Source organism: Clupea harengus, chromosome 26 (genome assembly GCF_900700415.2).
Source record: "Clupea harengus chromosome 26, Ch_v2.0.2, whole genome shotgun sequence".
Taxonomy (NCBI): domain Eukaryota; kingdom Metazoa; phylum Chordata; class Actinopteri; order Clupeiformes; family Clupeidae; genus Clupea; species Clupea harengus.
The window spans coordinates 8,361,205-8,389,128 of NC_045177.1; the positions used below are offsets into that span (position 1 = coordinate 8,361,205).

General features: G+C 42.2%; 1 protein-coding gene and 1 long non-coding RNA gene across 3 annotated transcripts in view; both read right to left on the reverse strand.

The window, feature by feature from the left end:
- The window catches only part of LOC105905690 (integrin alpha-L-like), a 75,749-nt gene that overhangs the window by 32,934 nt on the left and 14,891 nt on the right, over positions 1-27,924 (reverse strand). The gene's annotated exons all lie outside the window — the stretch shown is intronic.
- LOC105905692 lies at positions 15,560-17,987 on the reverse strand. 2 transcript variants are annotated; one of them, XR_004163354.1, is made up of 4 exons: positions 17,772-17,987; positions 16,443-16,550; positions 15,979-16,121; positions 15,560-15,646 (listed from the first exon to the last, which is right to left on the reverse strand). It is a non-coding gene; the product is annotated as an uncharacterized LOC105905692 (long non-coding RNA). The 2 variants fall into 2 exon arrangements; XR_004163355.2 differs by lacking the exon at positions 17,772-17,987 and having other exon boundaries at positions 16,443-16,641.

Genomic DNA, 27,924 nt, shown 5'->3' on the forward strand with positions numbered 1-27,924 from the left:
TGACCATAACGTAGACCATGGGGCCAGCTGATACATTGATTAAACTTTTACCGGATCCCGTAAGAAGGACGGCAAAAACATCTTTTCGATCGACAAATGCCTTGATCGCGTTTCTCTGTTCCTCTTTCAAAATGAATGTGCTGTCAATGTCTTTTAAAACAGACTCGAATCTCCACATTTTAGCTCTGTTTGTTGAAAACGAATTCACTCCAAAAGCTCTTTGGTGACGTGGTTGATTACGTTACGGTTGATCATCTGTCCATCATCGTATAAAGCCCGCCCTGACAATTTGATTGGTCTATCTATCTCCTCACAGATTTTTGTGAGGAGATAGTTTCTCCCCAACGGAGCGACACCAGACCGAACTTCCCGACCAAAAATGTTGTGGGCGGGGCTAAGTTCGTCTGGCATCCAGGCTAGGTCTCTGCTATATCTGAAAGACAGCTTATTAGACCAAATGTATAATTATTAGTATTATTCTTGTTGTTGTTCTTGTCGCCTTTGTCATCATCATAAACATCATCATCATAAGCAAGCGGATAGAGACAGTCGTGCACAGCCTGATAGCAAAAGCTGAGGCTGTAGGAATGCATATGTAGCAGGACGGATTAAAGCTGACGTCACTGCACCGTCTGTAATTAGGTGGCACTCTGTCAGTCATCCCAGCCCCTATAAATGGGCAACGAGGTGCCATATGGGCATGCGTCGTATTCCACGGTACCTGTTGCGTCAAGCTCAGGTTCACCAGTTTGTGGTAGTCGCTAAGCCTTGTTTGTTTGGGTCCTCGTTCCCAGCTGTTGCACCGTCTCCTGTATCACTCCGAGTCGGATCATATGCTCGTTGTGCGCTACATACAGCTAGCGGACGCAAAGTCGCCGCTGCCTGTGTCATCCTGCGTTCCGTGCCTTTAGATGCTTGGAATTGGCCTGGGTGACTTGACAACGCTGCTTTTTTGCTGGTAGCTGTTTTGCCTACAACTGTTTTAATGTTTGCTGTTCGTCTTCTAGCTTCACGTCTCGTCCTCCTTCCAAGCAGACTGTTCGCAAGAGCTGCTGCTGCGCCCGTGTGTGCTTGTGTTATTGTTGCTGTTTGTTTCGTACTTCTTTTCTGTTTATTTGTATCCACCTTAGTTGGCTGCTTTTGTTTTGTGTCTATATTCTGTTGGGTGTGCTGGGTGCCCAAGGCTAAGTAGTCCATCCTACCCTCCCCTAGTGGTGGTAGTATCTCCTTTATGTGTGCTTTGATATCGTTTTGATGTGTGGATTCACCTTTCACTAGGTTTGTGTGTGCATTTGGTATGAGCAGTGCACGTTTGCTGTGACCTCCTGGAGGTAATACCCCGCTCCTTAAATACCCCTGCCTGACTGGTAAGCCTCAGTCCAGTTTCTGTGTTGTGTTCATTTACCTGTTGTGTATGTGTTGTCCCTTGTCTGTCCCCTACTGTTACCACTTTGTGTTTTTGTATTTTATATTTGTGTATTAAATAAAACATATTTTTATTATGGAAACACGTCTCCAGCTTCCTCAGTTCACAAACCTGTGTGCCCCTAGTGGGCTAGTTTGATTCCACCTAGATCTTAACTATTTCCCTGGGCGAAACTCCCAGGGGGGCGTAGTCATGCATGTGCTCTGTTTAGTCCTAGCTCCACTCCCCATATTGTCATGCCACAATTTGACATAGTCGGCAGGATGACTGAGGATGACTGACTACAAGCTGAGACGTGTGTTCCATTTATTCTTTTCTGATCATTATTGGTTTGTGTATCGAGCATACTGGTTTGTTTTGGTGCATGTTTTTCCTTGTTTTTGTCTTGTGCTCTGTCTTTATTTAGAAGCAAAACAGCAGCGGATGTCTGTAGATCTGGGATCACCCACCCCTTGGGTTTCTGGGCCCTTCTGACCTCAGTAGCCGCATGCCGCATGCTAACCTACCTGTCGTAAGTCCTCATTTATTTGATCTTTGCCAGCACAGAGGATGAGATGTAGGAGCTCAGGGACTTGGTAGCACAACTAAAGGCGGATAACGAGCGCTTAAGGCTAGATCGTGTATCTGTTATTCCGCCTGGTGTCCCCTCAGATGCTCTCCCATCGCCATCTACTGCACCCACGACTGGACGTAGTGGTGCCAATGCCCTATTACATGACAGGTTCGTTTTCATGCCGCGAGATAGGAAGTGTCCTTACTTCAGTGGCAGCAGCGGCATTAGTGTGAATGAGTGGTTTGAGGCAGCTCAGGCCTGTATGCATGCTAGTCACCTCTCCTTCACCGATCAGTCCTTTCTTTATGATCACCTTGTGGGTGAGGCAAGAGAAGGAGGAAGGTATGGCCCCGTTATGGGGCGTAGGGACCCTGACAGAACAATGTCTGTATTGAAGGCGTTGTATGGGTGTTCCCAGTCATATGTAGCCCTACAGGAAACCTTTTTCTCCAGGAAACAGCAAGAGGGAGACACATTACAGGAATTCTCCCTCAACTTGCTGCGCACAATGGAAAGGGTTAAGCAGCGTGCAGTTCGGGTTGGGAGCCCACTGGCTCATGAGTCAGAGTTAGTTTAGGTAAGATGTTGTCTTTAATGTCCTCTTGCCCCCATTTAGATGTACGCATTGGTGAGGTGCTGGCGCCCTGCTTGGTAGACACTGGGTCCATGGTGTCTACCATTGTTGAGTCTTTCTTTTGCACCACTGGGTCAGGATCGTCGTCGGTCTTGCCAGTGGCTACAGCTCCGTGCAGCCAACGAGCTCGCTATCCCCTATGTTGACTACATAGAGTTAGATGCAGAGCTTTGTGGCTAGGCTGTATCAAACTGTGGGATCCTGGACATAAAGGACCCCCCCCCCCCCCCCCCGGGTGACTTGTGCGCCAAGGTTCCTGGTGTGCTAGGAATGAATGTCCTTAGCAAGTGCAACCAGGAGCTCTTTGGACAACACGGCCCGTCCCTTTTTGAACTGCCCTCGATATCAAAGGCCCCTACTCCCATCATTCAGGCATTTCAACAGTGTCGTCATGCTGAGACACAGCCGCAGGAGGGGTTGCAATGCAGCCCTGCTTCTCGTGCTGTCTCAGTGTGGTTTCGACCATGGAATTAGGGCTGGTGTATTCATGGCCTTGTGGTATCCATCGTCTGGGCGACGATGAAAGAGTGAGGGGTAGAATGTAGCAGGACGGATTGAAGCTGACGTCACTGCACCGTCTGTTTACTTCTCCCCGTCCGTCTAATTTGCACGTAATTAGGTGGCACTCTGTCAGTCGGCCCAGCCCCTATTGTCATGCCACACACAGTTTGTTTGGGTATGTTTGCCACAGAAACTCTCACTGCGCTCCTGTTGTAAAGATATGGATTAGACGGCTGGAGGATGAATTAAAAAAGTCAGCAACAAAGATTACCTGTGCGCAGTGATGGTCATTGTAATGAAATCATTCCACTTTAGACTAGAGGTGATGTGAAATGACCCATTGAATACGGCCTGGAAAGGAAACAAGAACAAGAAACTGCTCATCCCCCTTCATGAAATGCCTATTCATGAGGAATTCAAAACGTATGTAGGAATCTTAATTTCACTGAAATGACAGGACATGTGTAAGTGTGTGTGTGTGATGAACTGAAACACTTACCCAGTTCTGACTGCGAAAGACAGGAAGACTCACACTGCATATGGTGAGGTCGGTTTTATCTGGGTCTCCATCACAGCGAGTCAGAGTTCTCTTGTTTTGCTTTTAGAAGTCAAATGAAATTAAGCCAATTCCATGTCAATTCAACCCGTTTTATTCCCCCCCTCATGCATGTACATACACACACACTGCTGTTTTAAGTTCAGGAGCTTAATAAAGCTCCTCAGAAATGTTGTTTACCCATCATGAGCTCTGATATCTGAGATGGCATTTCTTAACCACCAGAAAAAAATATATATTTGAGATGGGAACCTGTGGTTGATTTGACATGGACTGTCCCATAAACAACATGAGGGAATGTATGAGAGAAATATATTATGATTATTTGCAGTTTTTGTTGCTTCTACCTTGATAACATCTAACTTGGAGTGAGACAGGCCTTTGGGATAGTGGAAATGGAGGCTGGTGTTATAGGAATCATCGCCCACATTAGACAATGCCACTCTCACATATAAGTAGTCCTGATCAGTAAACACCAGCAGTGCTGAGGAGCTGTTGAAAGAGAAAAGTTAATTTTACTCACTCAATTTTACAACAGCTAAGTTCAAACTGTAGCACCAAGTTTTGTTAGATCTCTGGCTGTTAGTGCTGCATAATGTTGCTTTAAAGAGTGACTCACGTGAAGTTGAAATCCAGTTGTAGCTTTGCCACACATGTGGCATTGGGTCCACAACTTCTCTCAAAGGGCACCTGACAAATATTAGTTACATTTGACGTTTCGCTTTTGATAAAAATGTCAAATGCATTAGTGTAGACGTGTATTTAAAAAAAAAAAAAATCCGTATACTTCTGCAGTATCTCAGTGGTAATTATGGTTACAGTGACAACATAACTAGCCCTGAAAATAAACTAAGGTAGTTTGACCTTCAACTTAAGGTGAACAAAGTAAAGATGTATTATGCATTAATGTAAATCAAAGTGTACTTTAAAATAAACAGTAATTCTCATAAAAAGCCAAGAATCATTAATAACATTTAGTAATGAAGGCTTACTTCCACTACGGCCTCCCTCTTACTGTCAACATTTAAAATTCCACGAGGCTGCTGGCTCTCAGCTTGAGAAAAGTTCACCTTGACTTTGACAGGGGACAGCGTGTCCATTACACAGCTCTGCAGCAGAGAGACTCAGTAAGTATCCAGTCAGAAAAGTTACAAAGTCACAAAGCTTCACAGCACTGATATCAGCATCATAGCATTTCAAACACACGTTTTCATGCAGAGGAGCCGGTAGACGTTCAGATTCAGAGAGTCTAAGTCCTGTAAAGGTGACATTCACTCTTGACATTCATGTCCTGGCAGTGGATTTACAATAAATACCAAATCCAGATGAATCACAGAAACTACAAAGGTAGCATTTCTATTTCATGCAGTTGGGTTTATTGAACTCTGATATTGAGGAAGAAGCTGGCAGTCGAAAAGTCAGCCAGCGCCCTGTTATCTTTACATTAGCTGTAGAGATGACACATTAGAGATGTGACCTACTGGCATATAGATGGTGTGATTTTGGCACATTTCGGTCTTGTTTAGATGAAGCCTTGGCTGAATACTTCTCAGAGTGACGTTTTTCGCTGCAAGAAAACCTCGGCTGTTTTTTCTCTGGGAGTCAAGCATCAGGTCATAGTCCAGCGTCAGCCCTGTGCTCAGTACATCTGGCAACACACAGATACATAAACAACTATCATCACTGAGGAAACAAACTGTTGTATTCATATTATGAATCATGTTCTGTTTAGGCACACACCTATGGAAGCCCGTTTCAGCCACTTGAAAAAAAGAAAGTCACATAGTGTGTCATCATTATGACTTAGTACTTCAATAATGGTTAACTATCTGATAATTATGACCTACTATTTGATAATTATGACTTAGCATCTCATAATAATGACTTAGTATCTCATAATAATCAGAACATTTTCTCAAAATCATGACATACTATCACAGTTACAATGATTATGACTTAATATCTCATAATTATGACTTGCTTGACTGGCTGAATTGCGTGGGGTTGTTCAAAGCAAACACACACTGGAGAGGATTTTAAGGAAGAAGAAACTGTGGCGCAGGAAGAACAAGCTGATGTTGCCGAGGTGACGGCTTTCATTCAGCTGCAACTTGAAACCTCTGGTCATTGTTTGACTGCAAGAGACTTCACGTCACGCTGGTGTACGAGACTTACAAAACGCATGGTGTTTGCTGATGTGGCTAGCGGTTAAAAAGGGGAAGGTCTCGCACCAAATGGACTGAAATTTGGAAGCATATTTCTTCTTCTCAGGAGCCGTTTCATGTTTTCCGTGTTTGTTCACCTCTGCCTCTGGGCTGGGTTGCTAGGTAACACCTGAGAATTTGATTTGTATCACTATGAAATTGGGAGATTAATGGGAGAGATTACCAATCGGAAGCACAGAGGGAGAAAGGGTTAAAAACGACCCCAGACCGCTTGGGTTTGTTACGTGTCGCTAGCTCATGTCTTAAAGTTTAGGGGAATGTTTTCTCACTGCAGAGTTCAGTATCTGCTGGCCACTTATTGACAGAGATACATACCACTTGTTTTTAGCAAGTTTTAACATTTTCGTTTGGCCCTAGACAGTCCCAATGGCCTTTCAAATTTGGTGCGTTTGTATTTGGGCTACGCTCATCATTCTAGCAGAGGCAGACACGCAATCGCCCAGTGAGGTAGGATCATGTAAAATCCCATCTATGTCCCCAGCACTTTTCAAACCAAACTGACCCCCATGCAGTGGCTCTGGATTGAGCTAAAACAAAGTTAGTGAGGCAAGACATAAGATTTATCTTCATATGGTCTAAACCCAATATTGGCTGGTCAAAAACTACCTTTTGTGCTTTTTGTTTCCTCACTCATCTTAAAGCAGATGGTCAGGGTGACTGTAGGGAAAGCCTCCTTGTGCTCGATACAGTCAAACTGCTGGATGCTGATCTCTGACGGGCTGAAGGAGAGGTGCGCTGACACATTGAAGACAGGCCTGGACCTGTGGAAGACGCCACATTAGCAGGGCCGTATCGTTATGTTAAATCAAGATTAGTGTCCGACCATACATGTCTAGTGGTACATACCAGCAAGTCTCTCAGCTCGAAAAAACCCGATATACTTACGGAAAAAAGGGCCGTAACTAAGGTGTGCGTTTGTGTTTGTGAGTGGAAAAAAAAAATTCAAACTGGTCTGGCACCTGACGGAGAGATGAGACTTGCCTTCTTGCCCTCTCCAGCGTCCTCCGTCAGTCCTGCCACGTACAGAGAGCCTGTGTGGTTTCATTCCTTTCGGTTTTGTTCAGTTTTCTTTTTCAATTTGTATTTTTTCCATAAAATAGCCTACTGGCTGGCGCTTCCCGGTATCCCCGTGTTGTTATGTGAATGCGATGGCGTGTGAGTCCTTGTCTTCTCCCGGTGTGGCTACAGATGGTTAGCTGACTCGTCTTTTTTGAGTGATTTAGCACCAGGTTCTTCACGAACAAATGGTGTAGTGTCAGGAGATGTGCAGAGATTTTCCGGCCGCACCCCGAGCCAGTCAATGGCTCTGCTCACCGGGAACCTACTCCAGACCAACCGAAGCACTTGGGCGCATGGGTATCACTACGTCTGGGAAGAATTCTGCTTTAGAGGCGTTCAGTAATAATCCCGCAGATGGTAGCTTCGCACCAGTGGCTCCTCAGCCAAGCTCACAAACTAAATGCCTGAACCTGCGGTTCCTCTCGTACTGAGCAGGATTACCATTGCAACACATCAGTAGGGTAAAACGAACCTGTCTCACGAAGGTCTAATCCCAGCTCACGTTTCCTATTAGTGGGTGAACAATCCAACGCTTGGTGAATTCCGCTTGGTGAAGCGCCGACATCGAAGAATCAAAAAGCGACGTCACTATGAAAGCCAGTTATCCCTGTGGTTACTATTCTGACACCTCCTCCTTCAACCCCGAAAAGCCAGAATGATTGTGTGTAGATGATCCAGTGTGTAAAACCCCGGTGTCTGGGGAAAAGCATCAGAATTTATTTGTTTCCATCTCTGAGGCCGGAACGGGACCACGGCCCAAATGGCCTCAGTTCTGTATCTCAATCCGTGTGTGCGTATTTGTAAATGTGTAAGAGAATCTCTTAATGTGTAATGAGTTTTGCAAGTGTATTAAGATTGAACTGCCAACGGTCCCGTGCCAAGCCCCTCTTATTCCCCAAATGGCAGACCTCCCTCCTTCTCGCCTTTGCCTTTGTAAATCTCCATTTTATTCCCACTGGGATAGATTGTTTTGGGCCTTACACTGTGAAGATTGTCAGGCGAACAGATAAAAGATGGGGAATCATTTTCAAATGCTTGACAACCCGTTGTGTGCACCTAGATCTACTCAGTCACATGAACACAGATTCCTTTTTGATGGCCCTTAGGCTCTTTATTGCTCGGAGAGGCAAACCATTCAAGCTGCTTTCAGACAGAGGCACCAACTTCATTGGGGGCGCGAGAGAGCTTAAGGAGGCCACTCCTTGACCTCTGATCTTCAGACAATCCTGGCTAAACAAAAGATTGCCTTCAAGTTCAATCCCCTGCATGCACCCCACTTCGGTTACCCCACATGATTGTACACACACACACTAACATCCATACAGTCCTACTCATAGCCTCACTGGAAATTAAAACTGTGAATCCTGACTTGACAGCATGTTCTCACCGACACCCCCATTTGGTCTTAAGCCAGCCATCCTAAACTCTAAAACTCCTCTTCACATATTTAAATGCATAAATAGATATTAATGGTTAAAAAGTTTAAATATATACAGTATATCAGTTACGAATCAGGCGATCCTCTCAATTTCCTGTCATTTTACATGTGATTTTCTCTACACTTCTGCCGTAGCACATCTGCAAAAGCGTGGAGACGTATCTGTATGGACTTGGTTTTGTTTAGTCTGAGCTGAGGTATGCAGTGGCGTTTCTACATTAGGGGCACGTGGGGCACTGCCCCATCAGATCCAGATGGCGCTGTTGTGCAGAAAGCTCAATACATCTGTGCTTTGTGGCAAAATATATCTTATTTTATTTAATATGCAAAGTAGCGTGAATGTGTGTGTGAATAAACTTGTGACTCACAAGCATTATAGCCCTGTTTTGGAGTAATTTGATTTGTGTGTGTTTCTGTCTGTGTGCTTGCTCTGTGAAATGCTGCTCTCCGCCGTAACTCTCTGCTCTGTGGGGTAGCAGCGCAAGCTTAAGACTGTTGCCATGGAAACACCAATGAGCGTGAACCACACAGGCCAAAGTTAACATTGGGAGATGGGGCACTTTCAGATGTGCCCCATGAAATCTGCCTAGCAACTCGACTCGAATATTGCGAAAACCGCGAGACTGTACCCCGTGACCAAGAAAAAAAAAACCATATAGTCAGATCATAATCAGACAGATCAATGGCAGTAAAGTTACTGCTAGTTAGCTATCGCTAATTTTCGAGTATTTTGGAAGTGTTTTAATTCAGCCTACAATGAATAATGTAGACTATTTGTTGGTGCAATTTAGCAGCATGTTTTGTTGCTGTTATTTGTTTCAGTTGTGTCTTTCGCTTTATATTGTATGCCACACGTGTGCCACAAGCTTAATAAATTAGTCAAGTTATTTGAGATATGTGTCTGTCTAATCTTTTTACTTTGTTGCAATCATTTTACTTTAATGCTGTATTATAGGCAACATCTTTGTGTAGCGCTGAGCGCTGAAGCATGTGAAATGTATTTGAAATAGGATTTCTGTTCCCTGCTGGCACTCAAAATGCAGCCCAGAGCATATCTTACTGGTCTATATAGGCCTACTGCTTATAATAATCAGCTACCTCTATTTTTGTGACGGTGACATGACGTCATACAAAATTGCCCCACCTGAAATTTCAGGCTAAAATCACCACTGGAGGTATGGCAAGTCAAAGCAGCCATTTTTTGTTCATTTTCTCATTCGTTTTTGTTAAAAGAAATTACGTAAAAGGCGGCACTTAAACTGCCAGGACACCGCTGCAAAACGATTGCCAAATCTCTACGCTGTCGCCAATCTCCCTCAAATACCTCTATTAATTAAAGGGTTAGCCCCACCCCTACTGAGGGACCGTCAGCTGCCCACGGGAGGGCAAACCTGGTACCAGTAATTAATTAACCAAAGACATGAACCAAAGTGTACTTAGGTGTGTATATACTTGTATGTAACACTAGCCAACAAAAAAAGGTCTCTACCTTTTCGGTAGGTCTGATTTCTAATTATATTTAGTAATTCGGACTTGAATTCAGATCAATTAAATTAATTTGGATTTGGATGACGTTTTTGAAGCAGGGCAACCTTGATCTTACCTTAGCAGAACCACCTGTCCACAAGCGCCCACTGCAATTTCCGTCAGTCCATCCATATCAGACTTCCCATCAATGGGCACCCCAAACTGCTGCAAACCTTCTGACAGCATCCTCGCTCTGATGTGCTAGACAGTTGGGAAGGATATTTCATAGGAAAACATAATTTCACAAAGCATAACATTAGCAGCTCTTGGGAAAAGTCTTGAGAAAACGGTAATACACCTGAAAACAGCTTAGAATACACACACTTCTGTTACCAGTGCAATCAATCTGTTGTCATTGTATTTGAATGAATTTATATAAGTGTCAGGACAAAAAAACAATGTGTTGTTGTTGTTGTTGTTGTTGTTGTTGATGATGATGTTGATGTTGATCACCTGGCTGTATTTTTGGCGAATTCCCATAGTTTTGTCTCCCAGGTATATATACACCGCTCCTCTGTGCTCATCCTCCAGTGGGGCTCCCACTGCCAGGTCCTGGAGCCCATCGCCGTTCAGGTCCCGGAGTGAGGCAATGGAGGACGCAAACCTGCCCTTAGAAGACTCTGAAATGTTCTGCATCTTCACCAGCTTATTCTGTGGGGGATTAATGCAGGAGTATATGGGGGGAAATAGTATATAGTTTAGTGTCTTGGCTGGAAGGAGAGCAGGGAGCCATTCATTTGTAAGGTAGAGGCAGCTGGTCTCTTTTTGGAAGTTACTAGAAGGTTAACTGTGTACCAAAAAAGAAAAACACTCTGAGAGAACATAATATCACATGATATTATTCCCATTAGTTTTGAATGGTCCAACTGTTAAAAGATTGTAGTTGTAGGAAAATGGTTATACAGTAGACAGATTTGCCATATTTGTCCTCATCACTGGTCCCACAGAGAAAGATTTTCTTTTGTTTTTGGCTAACACAGACATATTTAAGAAACGTAAAGCCCCATTCCGGGAGAAACGGTATTTTTTGCTATTGAGCTCCCAGTGGCGGAGTGTACCGTATAAGTCAGTGTACCAGCAAAATTATTTTGAAACTGTTATTTTAAGGTAAAAGTGTTGCATTATGTTACTTTAAAGGGTTCTCAGTGTTAATTCACAGTATTCCACAAATATCACAGATAATGATTTGTTTCAATCTCTTTACTTCATAGAGCTTACTTGGGTACTAAAGAGTCAACTGTCTGGGAATTGTATTGTTTAAAGGTAGAGGCAACCCTGATCTATATACCTACAGTTGATATAGACCTACATAACACAGTCAAGCAGGAAGGTCTGCACACCCCTTTCACCTTCTCCACATTTTATTACGTTACATTACAACTAGACCCAGAGACCCACCTCTAGACCCACCTCTCTCTTAACTGTAACGGTGCAAACCCATGACAGCGACGCGATACGCTTCCATCACTTTGAGTGGGCGTGTTGTAACGTGTGGAAATAGCATTTTCAAACTGTCAGAGACGACACCAAACATTCTGATTGGCCGCTGTGGGAAAAATCGCTCCTCATTTGCATAGGATTCAACATTTTTCAACTTTTATCGGTCGCGTCGCCCAAAAAGGTGGTCTACGTCACAATGGATTGGCTCCCGTTGAAATGCATAGGATTAGAATATCGCGTCGCTCGTAACGGTGTCATGGGTTTCCACCGTAAAGGTAATTCATTCTTTCACTCCCAGTGGAAAGGGGTGCTACATACACAAGTGCGCACAGCCTTTGCAATGACACCCAAAAGTGAGCTGAGGTACATTTTGTTTCCACTGATACTGCTTGAGATGTTTCTACAACTTAATTCGAGCCCACCTGTGATAAATTCGATTGATTGGACATGATTGGGGATTGCCAACACCTACCTACATAAGGTCTCACAGCTGACAGTTGAAGGGGCCGGCCATTTGAGATTTTAAGTTAATAAGGATATGCCATAGTCATACCCCCCCCCCCCCCCTGTCCCTGAATGAATAATTTAGATGAGTCTGAGGTGAAGCTATGAATGAAACTTCAGGCTTTGTCTCCCTTGGTGGCCACCACTGTACAAGAATAAACCTGAAGCCATGACTGACAAACCTAACACTGAATCTTCAATATATGGTATAAATCTAAATACTATTAAACAGTGCAAATCAGAGAAAACTCCAAGCCATGGGGTCAAAGGAATTATCTGCAGACCTCAGAAACAGGATTGTGTCAAGGCATAGATCTGGAGAAGTGTACGGAAAAATCTCTGCAGCTTTACAGGTCCAAAAGAGCACAGTGGCCACCATCATTCGTAAATGGAAGAAGTTTGGAACCATCAAGAATCTTCCTAGACCTGGTCGCCCGGCAAAACTGAGCAATTGGGGAAGACGGGCCTTGGCCAGGAAGGTGAGCAGGAACCCGAGGGTCACTTTGACAGAGCTCCAGTGTATCCTTGATGGGAGATGGGAGAACCTTTCAGAAGATCAACCATCCAGGCAGCACTCCACCATCAGGCCTTTATGGTAGAGTGGCCAGGCGGAGGCCCCTCCTTGGTAAAAGGCACATCACAGCCCGCTTGGAGTTTGCCAAAAGGCACCTAGAGGACTCTCAAATCATGAGAATCAAAATTGAACTTTTTGGCCTGAATACCAAGCGTCACGTCTGGAGGAAACCAGGCACCGCTCATCACCTGGCTAATACAATCCCTACAGTGAAGCATGGCGGTGGCAGAATCATGGGTATGTTATTCAGCAGCAGGAACGGGGCGACTACTCCTGATAGAGTGAAAGATGAATGCAGCTAAGTACACAGAGATCCTTGAAGAAAACCTGCTCCAGAGCGCTCTGGACCTCAGACTGGGGCGAAGGTTTACCTTCCAACATGACAATGACCCGAAGGACACAGCCAAGAGAACAAAGAAGTGGCTTCGGAGAAAGTCTATGCATGTCCTTGATTGGCCCAGCCAGAGCCCAGACCTGAATCCAATTGAACATCTGTGGAAAGAGCTGAAAATGGCTGTGCACCGACGCTCCCCATCAAACCTGACAGGGCTTGCAAGGATATGCCAAGAGGGATAGGCAAAAATGTCCAGAAACAAATGTGCCAAGCTCGTAGCTTCTTTCCCAAGATGCCTTGAAGCTGTAATTGCTTAGGCTAAGGGTGTGTACAGATATGTGACCTCTAAATAACCTATTTTTGTCTGTAAAATAAAATTGCATATTTTTACTTTGTTATTATTGGCTATTGTGTGTAAATGTTTGAGGCAAAACATTAACTCAATCTATTATAGTATAAGACTGTAACGTAATAAAACATGGAGAAGGTGAAAGTGGTATGCAGACTTTCCGGCTTGTCAGTATGTGCTATGAGCTACAAACAATTTACATTTTGTATTTTTACAGAAAGAAAATGCTCATAGTTACCTCTCTTGTAAGGGCATACACATACATCTGGCCCTCTCTCTGAGGGTGATAATGTAGGGGAGCCCCGACCATGAGGAAGTCAGTGGTGCCATCAGAATCAATGTCAACAGCACACAGCTCTGCCCCAAAATAAGATCCAATCTAAAAAGACAAGGATAATCCCAGTGATTACCCACAAACTCATACAGGCAATCAATTATATGTAAATGTTGAAATCAGATATTATTACAAAACATCAGACCACCAGCCTCCACTCCTACGTATGACACTGGCTAATCACTAAACAGCCCAGGTTAGCCAGTTATCCTTTGGCATAAAATGAAATGCTGTCACAAAGGTGATAATTTTCAACAGGAATTACCCATAGTCATACTTTAGCCGACTCTCCACTAACCTGTCCATTGTCAAGTCTTTGTATGACAGTCCAGTTACCGGTAGTTCTGCTGAAAACAATGACCTGTCCTTTGTGCTTGTATCTTGGAGCACCCGTAAAGTACAAAGGAATGCCATTCTTCTTTCCAACAGCAACAGAGTAGCCTTTAAGAAACACAAAAATATAATAATGTTCATGCTACTCCATGTTACTCTACATCTGCTGCTCTGAATGAAGACATTTGCATGTAAGAGAGGTGTAGCATCAGCTATTATCAGGGCAAATAATCAAATTAAATATGACAAAATAACATATAAGGCTATTAAAAAAGATTCAACAATCAACATTAACATTCATGAGATGATGATGGATTTTAATAGTGAAAAATACATTTACTTATTTAAACCAAACAGTCCATTAAATGAAATGAATACTTATTGCTTATACTTAATACTTACAAAAGATACAGTATAGTTGAATACAGCACCATAAACTATTCTCTCTTTTTTTGGTGCAACACCAAAACATCAGATTGGTATATATATTCTGTACTCACATGAACTTACCCATGTAAGAGTCCTCCTGCATTTCTGGATCTTGAATGTCCTGCTCAGGTGTGTTTACAGTGTCTTTACAGCCTTAAACCAATCACATCACCACAAATGAACTAAACACATGGATGCCACACTGAAGACATAACAATCTTAGCAAACTCATCTCATCTCATCTCAGCCCCATGCACAGACTTTACCACTTACATATTCTGCACTACTATCACTTTGCTCTTTGCACTTTCATAACACACACACACACACACACACACACACAAGCACAAGACCACTATCTTGCACTACCCATCCTCTCAAGCACAAGAACATTATTTATATTTTTTGCACTATCCACACCAGCAGCACAAGATTGCTTTGCTCCTGGACACAGACACTGTCAAAATCATTGCACATTACAATAGGGTCAGACCATTTTCCTGTATCTGGAAACACTCTGTGTGGAAATGTTCTCCCTATGTGTATGTATATATGTTCTCCCTATGTGTATGTGTATGTATATGTGATTTATGTATGCATGTCGGTGAGGTGTATAAGTGTATATGTGTATAAGCTACTGGATGACCTAAATTTCCCTCGGGATTAATAAAGTATCCATCTATCTATCTATCTATCTATCTATCTATCTAAAAATAGTCATTTGAGAACTACTGGTTCTCATGAGCAGCTGTTGGTCTGACAGATTTGTGGGATTGCATGTGCTTACCCTCTATGTTGAAAATCTTTGTTTGCAAGTTGTCCAGCAGACCAGTTAGCCCAGAATAATCATCAATGTAGAAGCTATTATTAAATTTGGGCTCTGATGCCAACAGTCGGAGTTTGTCCATATTGACTTCATTTCCAACCTTTTAGAAAAAGAAAACTGGCATCAATTAAAATGGCATTGCCCATGGGCATCTTTCAGAACTCCTAACAGTGAGAGAGTAAACCATTATGATTTTCAAATGTTTAAAATAACATACTGTTGATTGTATTTATACATCATTTAGCTATTAATGAGCAAATGTGTCCCATGAAGGATCATATCATTTTACCTTTAAATAAAATAGGAACAGAAACTAAACATAATTAATGTGATTGCAAAAATGGAAAATTACTTTTAGTTCAAAATCCACAGATCCACCAGTGTATCACACTCTTAGCCAAACAGATAGCCAAACAAATATTCAATACATACCCCAATGACAAAGCGCATGATGTGTCGGTCTTCATATATTTCCACAATATTCTTTGAGGTGCCATTCACTCTGAATATAGCAGAATCTGATGGGTTGCCATCAATAATGATGACAACCACCTTTGTTGCATCTGGGTGTCGACCACTCTCTGATTTGTCAAAAAGATTATTCCTGGATTGAACAAAATATTAAAATAAACACTATGTATAAACAAATCTAATCATATAATATAATATGGCAAAATGTTGTTGATATTTGATTTCAACAGCCAATCAAATTATACCCCCTTGTATGTGGATTGAGTGGAATAGTGTATGGCTTGGTCCGAGTCACTTTGTTTGTTGTCTATTTACAGAACCAGGACTGTTTACAAGTTTTTGAGCACACACAGAACAGACAGCTAGAGGATTGCAAGGAGCAGTTTTCTTAATTTCAAAAAGTGTACTGGATTAGAATTGCGGACTACGCCTTTAAAGGTCTTAAAAGGTCTTTATTATACTCACAGAGCGTAGTGCATGGCTTCATGTCTGTTTGTCAGAGATTTCATATGTTCTTCATCATCCAGTTTTTTAAAGGCTTTGTTGTCCTGGAAGTCTTTAAATGTAAAAACTATTCGGGATCTTTTGGAAAACTGAACTGCTGCAATCTAATAGAGCAAACAAACAAACAAACAATAACACAAACTAGATTTGCATCTCCTGAAGGAAATATCAGTGCATGGCAAGCAAGGAATTTCAAATACATATGAAATAAAAGATTAGAACATTTAAACAATTCAATACATGCAGAGGAAGGCAAAGAGGAAGAGGAGAGAGAGGCGTGTAAAGACTGAAAGAGGAGTAATTTCAGTTTATTAAAGAGAGTGAGCCAGTATAGTGTCTTCGATAAAGACAAACACAGGGAGAGAGAGAGAGAGAGAAGCATGGATTGAAACATAAACTATGAAGAATTATACTTTTTACTTAACCTTGTCCCTAAAGATGTCCCTACATAGATCTTTTTGGTGTTAATGGTCCCAATGCCTTCTCTACAGAGCCACAAGAAGCTGAAAGAGTGCTGGAGAGTGCTCCCATGTCTGACATACACACAAGCGCACAAAGACTGCATTAGACATTGTAAATGATTGTAATGATTGTTTCTCATTAATCCCATTTCATACCAAATATAGCCTACTTTAGAGTAAAAGAGTGATGGTGATAGTGAGACAGTATAATGTTTTTGATAAAGATAAAAGTAGGGAGAATAAAATAGAGGAAGAAGGAAAAATAGATAGAGTGAGTGAGTGAAAGAGAGAGAGAGAGAGAAACAGAAAGACAACATTTTGAAGAGATGGAATAGAGAAAGAGAGAGTGACCGAATTGAAAGAGAGAGAAAGACAAAGAAATTAAGATTGAGATTGAACGTTAGATGTTAAAAGAGAGAACAAGAGAAAGGAATATAGAGACTGTGATTAATGGTAGTGATAGAGTGATAGTGTGATAATGATACTGTGATTGAAAGAGAGAGTGAATGAAATAAAGAGAAAAAAGATGAGGAAGTTACATATAAAAGCAGCAATAAGGAGGTCTGTTCCAAAACTGCAAGGTTTTTGCATGCCTTTTAGGTAGTTAGCTTGCTAAACACCACCAACAGCCCAGTTGGCACTGATAGAAACTTGCCATCACACTAACTGGTGTCTTTTGGCAGTATAGCTGGCAATGGCATGCTGTGAAAGCTTTTCTTCCATTTTTCAAGGGTGTTCCAGCATGTAACACAGAACTATATAGGGCGTATTCAGTCACGTGACCCCTATCCATAACAACAAGCTTTGGCGGCCATGTTGGGGTCCATGCACGGCATTGTTTTGCTGTGTTTTATGCCGCTCTTCTCAAGAAATGACCATCATATCCTGAAGGAGACACAATTTCAGTTAAAAACGGTGTGCCTTATGATTATGGTACTGTGCCTCATTGTTAGATGTGGGACTAGGACGGGTAAAGCACACACACACCGCGAAAAGGTTAGGTTGTTTCATCTTGAATCAAAAAAGGATCGATTCCAACTCTTTCTTTGGTAACGCAGAAGGACATGAGGTTGCAGGCCTCTCGCATAATCAGACAGCGGCACGCTAGGTCAACTTCTTCTGACATTTAATAAGTGGACCCCAAGATGGCGAGATTGAGCCACGCGAGATGCTGACGTCACGTGAATACACTCCATAGGGCATATCCTAGATGGCTAGTGGGAAAGACACAGGTGTGTGCTTCACATGACCATATGCTACCAAAATGAATTTGAGGATGATACCAAAACTTACCTATAAAACCATACCTCAAATAGTGTCAAATTGTTGCATAGTGTTGCTTTGATTAAGAAACAGATAGACACATTTTATAAGGACATTTTGACTAATTTATCTTAAATATCTTTAGAAGTATAAAGTGTAGAAAAACAATTCATGAGAACTACAAAATTATGTTTTGAAATCGTTTAGTATAAGAAAGCACAAGAAGAAGCAGCCAAGGAAGAACAATACAGTTTTGCATGCACTGGAATAAACAGTATACATTTTTGTTTTATTATTTTGTAAGTTAGAAACAACTAAGTTCTTAATTACACATAAACAACCATAAATTATAAAATAAGTTTAAAATGAGAGCTTACTTGTATTGAGGTGTTACTCATGCTCTTCATGATGGTTTTGATGAATTCTTTATTTTGTACAAAGTCTTTCTCCTTCGTGCTCAGTGATCCATCAAAGAGGAATACCTAGATCTACATTCTGCTTTGTGCACTCTGAAAATGCATTGGTTGAAAAGGGAACAGTGATGTGAATACAGCACATCAAGTAGACTACACCTACAAGCGCCTTGAGACAGTTGTATTGTTTTGGTGCTATATAAATCAAAATTGAATCTTGAATTTCCTTCTCAGGTGATCCCTTACCCTCAATCTGACAAAGGGATCCTTTTGAGTTGTGGGATCCGACTGATCCCAGAATCAGTGGATCCTAGTGTGAAAAATAGAGGAAAACAAATTATACTTTACTGTCACTATTTCGCAATGTATACATTTTTTTGTTTAGTTTCTGATAGTGAATCTGACCTCAATAAACTCAGCACTCATTCCACTCTGTGAAAGTTCTTTTTCCCAGGTCTGACCCATGGTGTGTTTAGAACCTTAAACAAATCACATCACCACAAATGAACTAAACACATGGATGCCACACTGAAGACATAACAATCTTAGCAAACTGTGTAAAAAGAGTAATTTGAGAATTACTGGTTCTCATGAGCAGCTGTTGGTCTGACACATTTGTGGGATTGCATGTGCTTACCCTCTATGTTGAAAATCTTTGTTTGCAAGTTGTCCAGAAGACCAGCTAGCCCAGAATAATCATCAATGTAGAAGCTATTATTAAATTTGGGCTCTGATGCTAACCGTCGGAGTTTGACCCATGAGATAAGACTTCCAACCTTTAAAAAAGAAAACTGGCATCAATTAAAATGTCATTGCCCATGGGCTTTCCAGCCATGAAAGCATAGAGAATATTTCATAGAGATTCTGGACATGAATGTTGGTGGAATTTGTAAGAACAAAAAGGCATCTTTCAGAACTCTTTACAGTAAGAGAGTAAACCATTATGATTTTCAAATGTTTAAAATAACATACTGTTGATGTATTTATACATAATTTAGCTGTTAATTAGCCATTTTGTTTGATGAAGGATCATATCCTTTTACCTTTAAATAAAATAGGAACAGAAACTAAAAATAATTAATGTGATTGCAAAAAGGGCAAATTACTTCTCGTTTAAAATCCACAGATCCACCAGTTTATTATACTCTTTCAAGCAACCTCACTGTGTGACCCAAACAGATAGCCAAAACAAATATTCAATACATACCCCAATGACAAAGCGCATGATGTGTCGGTCTTCATAGATTTCTACAATATTCTTTGAGGTGCCATTCACTTTGACTTCAGGAAGATCTGATGGACTGCCATCAGTAATGATGACCACCACCTTTGTTGCATCTTGGTGTCGACCACTCTCTGATTTGTCAAAAAGATTAGTCCTGGATTGAAGAAAATATTAAAATAAACACTATGTATCAACAAATCTAATCATATAATATAATATGGCAAAATGTTGTTGATCTAAAAAGATCTTTATCCTACTCACAGAGCGTAGTGCATGGCTCCATATGTGTTTGTCAGAGAATTCATATGTTCTTCATCATCCAGTTTTTTAAAGGCTTGGTTGTCCTGGTAGTCTTTAAATGTGAAAACTATTCGGGACACTGTGGAAAACTGAACCGCTGCAAACTAATAGAGCAAACAAACAAACAATAAAACAAACTAGATTTGCATCTCCTGAAGGAAATATAAGTGCATGACAAGCATGGCAAGAGAGGTGTGTAAAGACTGAAAGAGAAGTAATTTCAGTTTATTAAAGACAGTGAGACAGTATAGTGTCTTTGATAAAGACAAACACAGAGAGAGAGAAATAAACAAAAAACAAAATAGAAAGATAGAGAGAGAGTGAAAGAGAGAGAAGCAATGTATTTGTGTCTGACAAACTCTCACTATGGCAGACACAGGACTAAACAACACCATTCCCTAACCCCAATATATGCACCCTTACACCCCTTTCATACCAAGGCTCTACCAGGTCCACCACAGTTAGGTGAAAGGTGAAAGGTTTTGCAACACATTTTATTTAGTGGTTATATGAGACATTACCATAGGAACTTAATAGTTGGTTTACATTCAAGCGTTTACATGGACATCTAACAGCACTAACAGTCAGCCAAAGCCTATTAGGCATATTACTGTACTGCAAAGGCTGATTCCAGCTGAACAGTGATGCCATTCTAGACGTGCCTACATAGATCTTTCTGGTGTTATTGGCCACAATGCCTTCTCTACAGAGCCACAAGAAGCTGAAAGAGTGCTGTAGAGTGCTCCCATGTCTGACATAGACACAAGCGCACAAACACTGCATTAAACATTGTAAATTATTGTAATGATTGTTTCTCATTAATCCCATTTCATATCAAATATAGCCTACTTTAGAGTAAAAGAGTGATGGTGATAGTGAGACAGTATAGTGTCTTTGATAAAGATAAAAGTAGGGAGAACAAAATAAAGGAAGAAAGAAAAATAGATAGGTGGATAGAGTGAGTGAGTGAAAGACAAAATATTAAAGAGATGGAATAGAGAAAGAGAGAAAGACAAAGAAATTAAGATTGAGATTGAGCATTAGATTTTAAAACAGAGAACAAGAGAAAGAAATATAGAGACTGTGATTAATGGAACACAGAACTACATAGGGTACATCCTGGATGGCTAGTGGGAAAGACACAGATCTGTCCTTCACATGACCATATGCTATCAAAATGAATTTGAGGATGATACCAAAGCTAGTTGCCTATAAAACCATACCTTAGATAGTGTCAAATTGTTGCATAGTGTTTCTTTTATAAACAAACAGACACATTTTATAAAGACATTTTTACTAATTTATCTTAAATATCTTTAAAAGTATAAAGTGTAGAAAAATGAATAGTCTGTAGGCCCTACATAGAACTCTGAATCATGAAAACAAGTTTAAATGAGAGCTCACTGTATTGAAGTGTTACTCATGCTCTTCAATGATGGTTTTGATGAATTCTTTATTTTTCTTCCTGTTTCCGCCTTCATGCTCAGGGAATCCATCAAAGAGGAATGACTCAGATCTACATCTGCTTGCCACTCCTGAAAATGGCATTTTGGTTTAAAAAGGAACAGAGTGTGAATTACAGCACATCAAGTAGACTACACCTACAAGCGCCTTGGAACAATGTGTATGTTTTGGTGCTAGTATAAATAAAATTGAATTAAATTGTAAAAATAGTGTAGTTCTCGTGACACATGCATGATATGGTTGCACAGACACCCTAATTGGGAAGATCAGCAGATATAGTCAATAAACTCAGCACTCATTCCACTCTGTGAAAGTTCTTTTTTTCCCAGGTCTGACCCATGGTGTGTTTACAACCTTAAACAAATCACATCACCACAAATGAACTAAACACATGGATGCCAAACTGAGGACATAACAATCTTAGCAAACTGTGTAAAAAAGGGTAATTTGAGAATTACTGGTTTTCATGAGCAGCTGTTGATCTGACAGATTTTGTGGGATTGCATGTGCTTACCCTCTTTATTGAAAATCTTTGTTTGCAAGTTGTCCAGAAGACCAGCTAGCCCAGAATAATCATCAATGTAGAAGCTATTATTAAATTTGGGCTCTGATGCCAACAGTCGGAGTTGGTCCATTTTGACATCATCTCCAACCTTTAAAAAAAGAAAACTGGCATCAATTAAAATGTCAGTGCCCATGGGCTTTCCAGCCATGAAAGCATAGAGAATATTTCATAGAGATTCTGGACATTCTGTTGGTAGAAGTTGGAAGAACAAAAAGGCATCTTTCAGAACTCCTGCAGTAAGAGAGTAAACCATTATGATTTTCAAATGTTTACAATAACATACTGTTGATTAGCCATTTTGTTTCATGAAGGATCATATCCTTTTACCTTTAAATAAAATAGGAACATGTGGTGGCAGAAGTTGTCATGACATCACAAACTAAGTAAGGGATAATGTATAGAACGCCGGTCATTATCGGGAAAATAAGCCCCGACAGGGCGAACAGCACCCCGACGCGAAGCGGAGAAGTGTTGCTTCGCCCTGAAGGGGCTTATTTTCCCGATAATGACCGGCGTTCTATGTCATGTGATGTCATGCGTGATATTGTTACGTTCAATATATAAACCATATGCGCATGTACGCGCCGTCACCATTTTGATTGCACTTAAGAGATGCTACACATGTTCTGAATAAACAGCCATTCATTGTTGAAACGCAGTGACTATTGAGTCCTGTTATTCGTCTAGGCGACGAACGCCACATGGTGTCAGAAGAAAAGTGTGTGAAGACGTGATTTTGTTGGTACTGAAGTGTGCATCGCCATGGCTTTGGCCAAGTTTTCCCCGCCTGAGCAGTTCGACTTTCACAAGCCCGAAGCGTGGCCGGACTGGAAGCAAAGGTTTGCCAGATACCGAGTTGCATCATTGCTCGCGGAGGATGACGAAGTGGTACAGGTAAATGCCTTGATATATTCAATGGGAGCAGAGGCTGAGCACATATTCAAGTCATTCACGTTCACAGCAGTAGGTGATAGCGACAAATACAACGTAGTAATGGCCAAGTTTGATGAACATTTTATCCCGAAGCGCAACGTTATCTATGAACGTGCAAAGTTCCATTCACGAGCCCAACTTCCCGGGGAAAGTGTGGAAGCATTCGTCAGGCAGCTTTATGAGTTAGCTGAAAACTGTGTTTTTGGAGCACAGAAAGATGAACAGATGCGGGATCGCATAGTGATTGGAATTCGTGATAAACAAGTGTCACAAAAACTTCAAATGAAAAGTGATCTCACATTGCGCACAGCAATTGAAATGGCGAGACACTGCGAGTTAATAAAATCTCAGAACACTGAAGGAGAGAAACATGCACAGCACGTGGACAACATAAAGTCAGTTAGAAAGAAAGAATTCAAAAGAACTGGCTACTCAGGAAAGACATTTATAAAGAATAGAAAAGGAACATGCACAAGATGTGGCCGTAATCATGACGATGGCGAAGAATGTCCTGCAAAAGGGAAAAAGTGTCTAAAGTGTAACAAAGTAGGACACTACGCTGCCGTGTGCCACTCAAAAGCATCTGTACATGAAATAACTGAGGCTAATGTGGAAGAATGCATGTTCTTAGGTTCAGTGCAACAGGAGCAAAGCATGATGCATTCATTGTTAGCTGAGGATGTGCCACCGTGGCGCACTACTCTGACTGTAGCACACACACCAGTCTCGTTCAAGATTGACTCCGGTGCGGATGCATCAGTGATGTCTGAAACCACATATGAAACATTAAAGGAAAAGCCCAAACTCGTAGAGGTGAAAAACACACTGCAAAGTCCAGGCGGCGTTGTGGCCACAAGGGGGCAGTTTTTAGCCAAAATTAAAGCCCATGTCAATGGACAGCTACGAAACTGCTGTTTCCGTGTAGTGGTTGTGAAAACCAGTGGAGAAAACCTCCTTAGCCGAACTGTGGCTACTAAGCTAGGCTTAATTAAGCGCTTGGATGAAGTCAGCTCATTCAGTGGTCTGGGCACACTCAAAGGGGATCCGGTGAAAATCACCTTAAAAGATGATGCAGAGCCGTACAGTGTAGCCGTACCAAGACGGGTTCCTATTCCCTTACTCTCCAAAGTAGAGGAGGAACTGAAAAGAATGGAGTCAATGGGCATAATAGAGAAAATAACCGAACCAACTGAATGGTGTGCTCCTATGGTGCCAGTGATTAAAAAGAATGGAAAAATAAGAATCTGTGTGGACTTAAAAAGACTTAATGAGAATGTGAAACGAGAGAAGTTCATCTTACCTACGTTGGACGATATACTTCCCAAGTTAGCCAAGAGTACAGTGTTCTCCAGCCTGGATGCCGAGAGTGGATTTTGGCAAATCCCTCTAAAAGAAGACAGTGCACGTCTGACCACCTTCATCACACCGCTGGGCAGATACTGCTTCAAAAGGTTACCCTTTGGCATCACGTCAGCGCCCGAAATCTTCCAACGAAAGATGTCTGAGCTACTGCAGGGGCACGACGGGACAGTTGTCTACATGGACGACATTTTGGTGTTTGGTGAAACACAAGAAATTCACGACCAGAGACTCAAGCGGGTCATGGAGACCATACAGGCCTCAGGTCTAAGGTTAAATAAGGAGAAATGTCGGTTCAACAAGCCAGAATTGGACTTCCTAGGGCAAGTGGTGACCAAAGACGGCATTGCACCAAGCCCAGAGAGGGTCAAGGCCATTGTGGCAATGGATCCGCCCCAAAACATCAGTGAGTTGAGACGGCTGCTGGGGATGGTGAACTACATCGGACGATATCTGTCGAACCTGTCCACCGTGCTCCAACCGCTCAACGAGCTGCTCAAGTCTGAGCGTGACTGGTGCTGGGGACCGCAACAAAAACAAGCATTCACAGAAGTGAAGCAGTTAATCTCGTCAGCTCCGGTCCTAGAGTTCTTTGACCCAGCAAAGCCAACGGTCGTCAGTGCTGATGCCAGCAGCTATGGGCTCGGTGGAGTCCTCATGCAGAGCCATGATGGAAGACTGAAGCCAGTGGCCTTCTGTTCACGCACCCTGACTGACGCTGAAAAGAGGTACGCTCAGATCGAAAAGGAGTGCCTCGCAGGAGTGTGGGCATCAGAACGTTTCTATCAGTACCTGTGCGGTCTCGAGAAATACAAGTTGCTTACAGACCACAAGCCTTTAGTAACCCTAATCAATTCAAAAGACCTTGACACTACACCTTTACGTTGTCAGCGCCTGCTCATCAGGTTAATGAAGTTTAATCCAGTTTCCGAATATGTTCCTGGAAAACAACTGGTAGTAGCAGATGCCCTGTCCAGGCAACCTGTGGCGAACACTCCACCAGGTGACCTGGAAGCAGAGGTGCGAGCATACGTCGACTCAGTTGAGGATGACCTTAGGGTGAGAAGGCCTGTCATCAATCAGATAAAAGACAAGACCAGGACAGACGGCGAGCTCCAGTGTGTCCTCAGGTACATCCACAAAGGGTGGCCGGAACATCTTAAGAGTGTAGCGTTACAGGCAAGTGCCTACTTCAAAGAGCGTGGCTCACTTAGTGAAGCCAATGGACTGCTGCGCCGTGGTAAACAGATTGTGATCCCTGAAAGCATGAGAGACGAAGTGCTCCAGAAGATACACCAGGGCCATCTAGGCCTTACCAAGTGCAGAGAACGTTACAGAGGTGCTGTGTGGTGGCCAGGCATAGCCAGTGACGTGAAACAGCTTGTGTTGTCATGTAAACACTGCTGTATCCACAGACCAAGCCAGAACAAAGAACCGCTGCTCACGACACCACTGCCAGACCTACCTTGGCAGAAGCTAGCTGCTGACCTGTGTGAGCATAAGGGTCGTCAGTACTTAATTGTAATTGACTACTTTTCAAGATGGCTCGAGATCTTGGAACTGCCAAAGACAAACTCAGAAACAGTCATACAAAAACTGAAAAGCATCTTTGTACGTTACGGAACACCAGAAGAGTTAATGACCGATAACGGACCACAATTCACAGCTGAACAGTTCAGATGCTTTGCAGCAGAGTATGATTTCCAACATGTGACTTCAAGTCCTCATTTTCCACAATCCAACGGCATGGCCGAAAGTGCTGTAAAGACGGCAAAATGGATCTTGAAACAGGATGACCCCCACCTGGCACTTTTGAGTTACCGTTCAACTCCAACAGAACCAACAAGAGAGAGCCCTGCCAGGCTGTTGATGGGACGTGAGATCCGCACAACACTTCCAGTCCTGAAAGAGAACCTGCGGCCAGTGTGGCCTGACCTGGAAACCATCAAAAGAAATGATGCAAAAGCAAAGAAGTGCTATGAAAGGTACTACAACCGCAGGTACTCCACCAAACCTCTTCCGTCACTTAGCATCGGTGATAAAGTGAGGCTGAAGATTGATGGAGAAAAGGCCTGGACAACCACCGCGACTGTGAAGCGCCAGGAGGCTACACCACGCTCCTTCACTATGGAGACAGAGCAAGGCAACACTCCAAGGAGAAACCGGCGCCACATCCAGCTGGTGAGTCGAGAGCCGTCCTTACCTCCAAAGACGGATTCTCCTCAGCAACAAGACCTAGAGGGGCCAGCGGAACCGGACTTTGGCGACACCCAGAGCATTCCCAGTGAACCCCCCAGTACCCCTAAGTCCTCGGGTCAAGTTGTCACCAGGTTTGGTAGGACTGTAAAGCCAAACCCAAGGTATGTGAGCTAGTGAGATGAAGGACATAGAGGGCAAAATAAACCCTGTCCCATCTCAAGGGATCGTGGTAGTCTACCCACACCCTTAGTTAGAGATGTTCAGAGAAAAGAAAAAAAAAAAATCTTGTTTACTGTGTTAAAGAGATTTTTGCTTAAATAGTAACAATTAACAGGTGACTAAAACAAAGAGGGTTTATGTTTATGTTTATGTTTATGTAATGCATACTTGAAAAAAGGGGGGAGATGTCATGTGATGTCATGCGTGATATTGTTACGTTCAATATATAAACCATATGCGCATGTACGCGCCGTCACCATTTTGATTGCACTTAAGAGATGCTACACATGTTCTGAATAAACAGCCATTCATTGTTGAAACGCAGTGACTATTGAGTCCTGTTATTCGTCTAGGCGACGAACGCCACATTCTATACATTATCCCGCTTATTACACGGCTACTAGAAATAGTTCGCCAAAGACGTTGAACTTCAAAGACGTTGAACATTCTTTAGAACACAGCTGCTCAACTGTCAGCTGAGACTCAATTGAGCTGGTGTCACCCTAAGATTTTATTTGTTCATGTTGAACTGTACATTGCCATTAATTGTAAAATGAGATAAGGAGAATGGGGCTTCTTTCGGAATATTGAAAGAGATATTCCTGTCTTCATTCCGGATTTCTTGGGGGGGAGCTGCCATGGACACACAGAAAAACGATAGCATGTTAGCCAGAACATGTTTGACATTTCAAATCGTTTATCTTAGGCTATGTAGCTATAACTCACCAGATCTGCTGCTGCCGGGATGAGAGGACATGACTCTGCTCCACTTTTCCCTGTCTGTCAGGGATGGAGCAGCAACAACTAAGCCTTTAACCAAGTCTCAAAATTTCCCAAAAATAATAAAGTGAATCGGAAACTCATCCATAGTTGCCTGGTAGGCCTATGTAGGCTACGTTTTTTTCCGGTAGGCTTCAGATCAGCTGACATCGCTAAGCAACGGAATACGCTGAGGTTGATAAATTACCGGACTACTTGCGGAGTGCTACGAAAGACGTGAATCCGAGGCAAAAAGGCCACTTCCCTTGACAGCGGTCAATTATACATAGCAACGGTCAAATATGGAAAAATAGTTGACCACAGAACGTTGGGAAGCCCCATTCAAGTGAATGGAGCATTCTACAGCATTAAGAAGAGCCGTGTAATAAACATAATTAATGTGATTCCAAAAAGGGCAAATTACTTCTTGTTCAAAATCTACAGAAACACCAGTTTATTATACTCTTTCAAGCAACCTCACTGTGTGAACCAAACAGATAGCTGAAACAAATATTCAATACACACCGCAATGACAAAGCGCATGATTTGTCGGTCTTCATAGACTTCTACAATATTTCTTGAGGTGCCATTCACTCTGACTGTAGCAGAATCTGATGGATTTCCATCAGTAATGATGACCACCACCTTTGTTGCATCTGGGTGTCGACCACTCTCTGATTCGTCGAAAAGATTAGTCCTGTATTGAACAAAATATTAAAATAAACACTATGCATCAACAAATCTAAT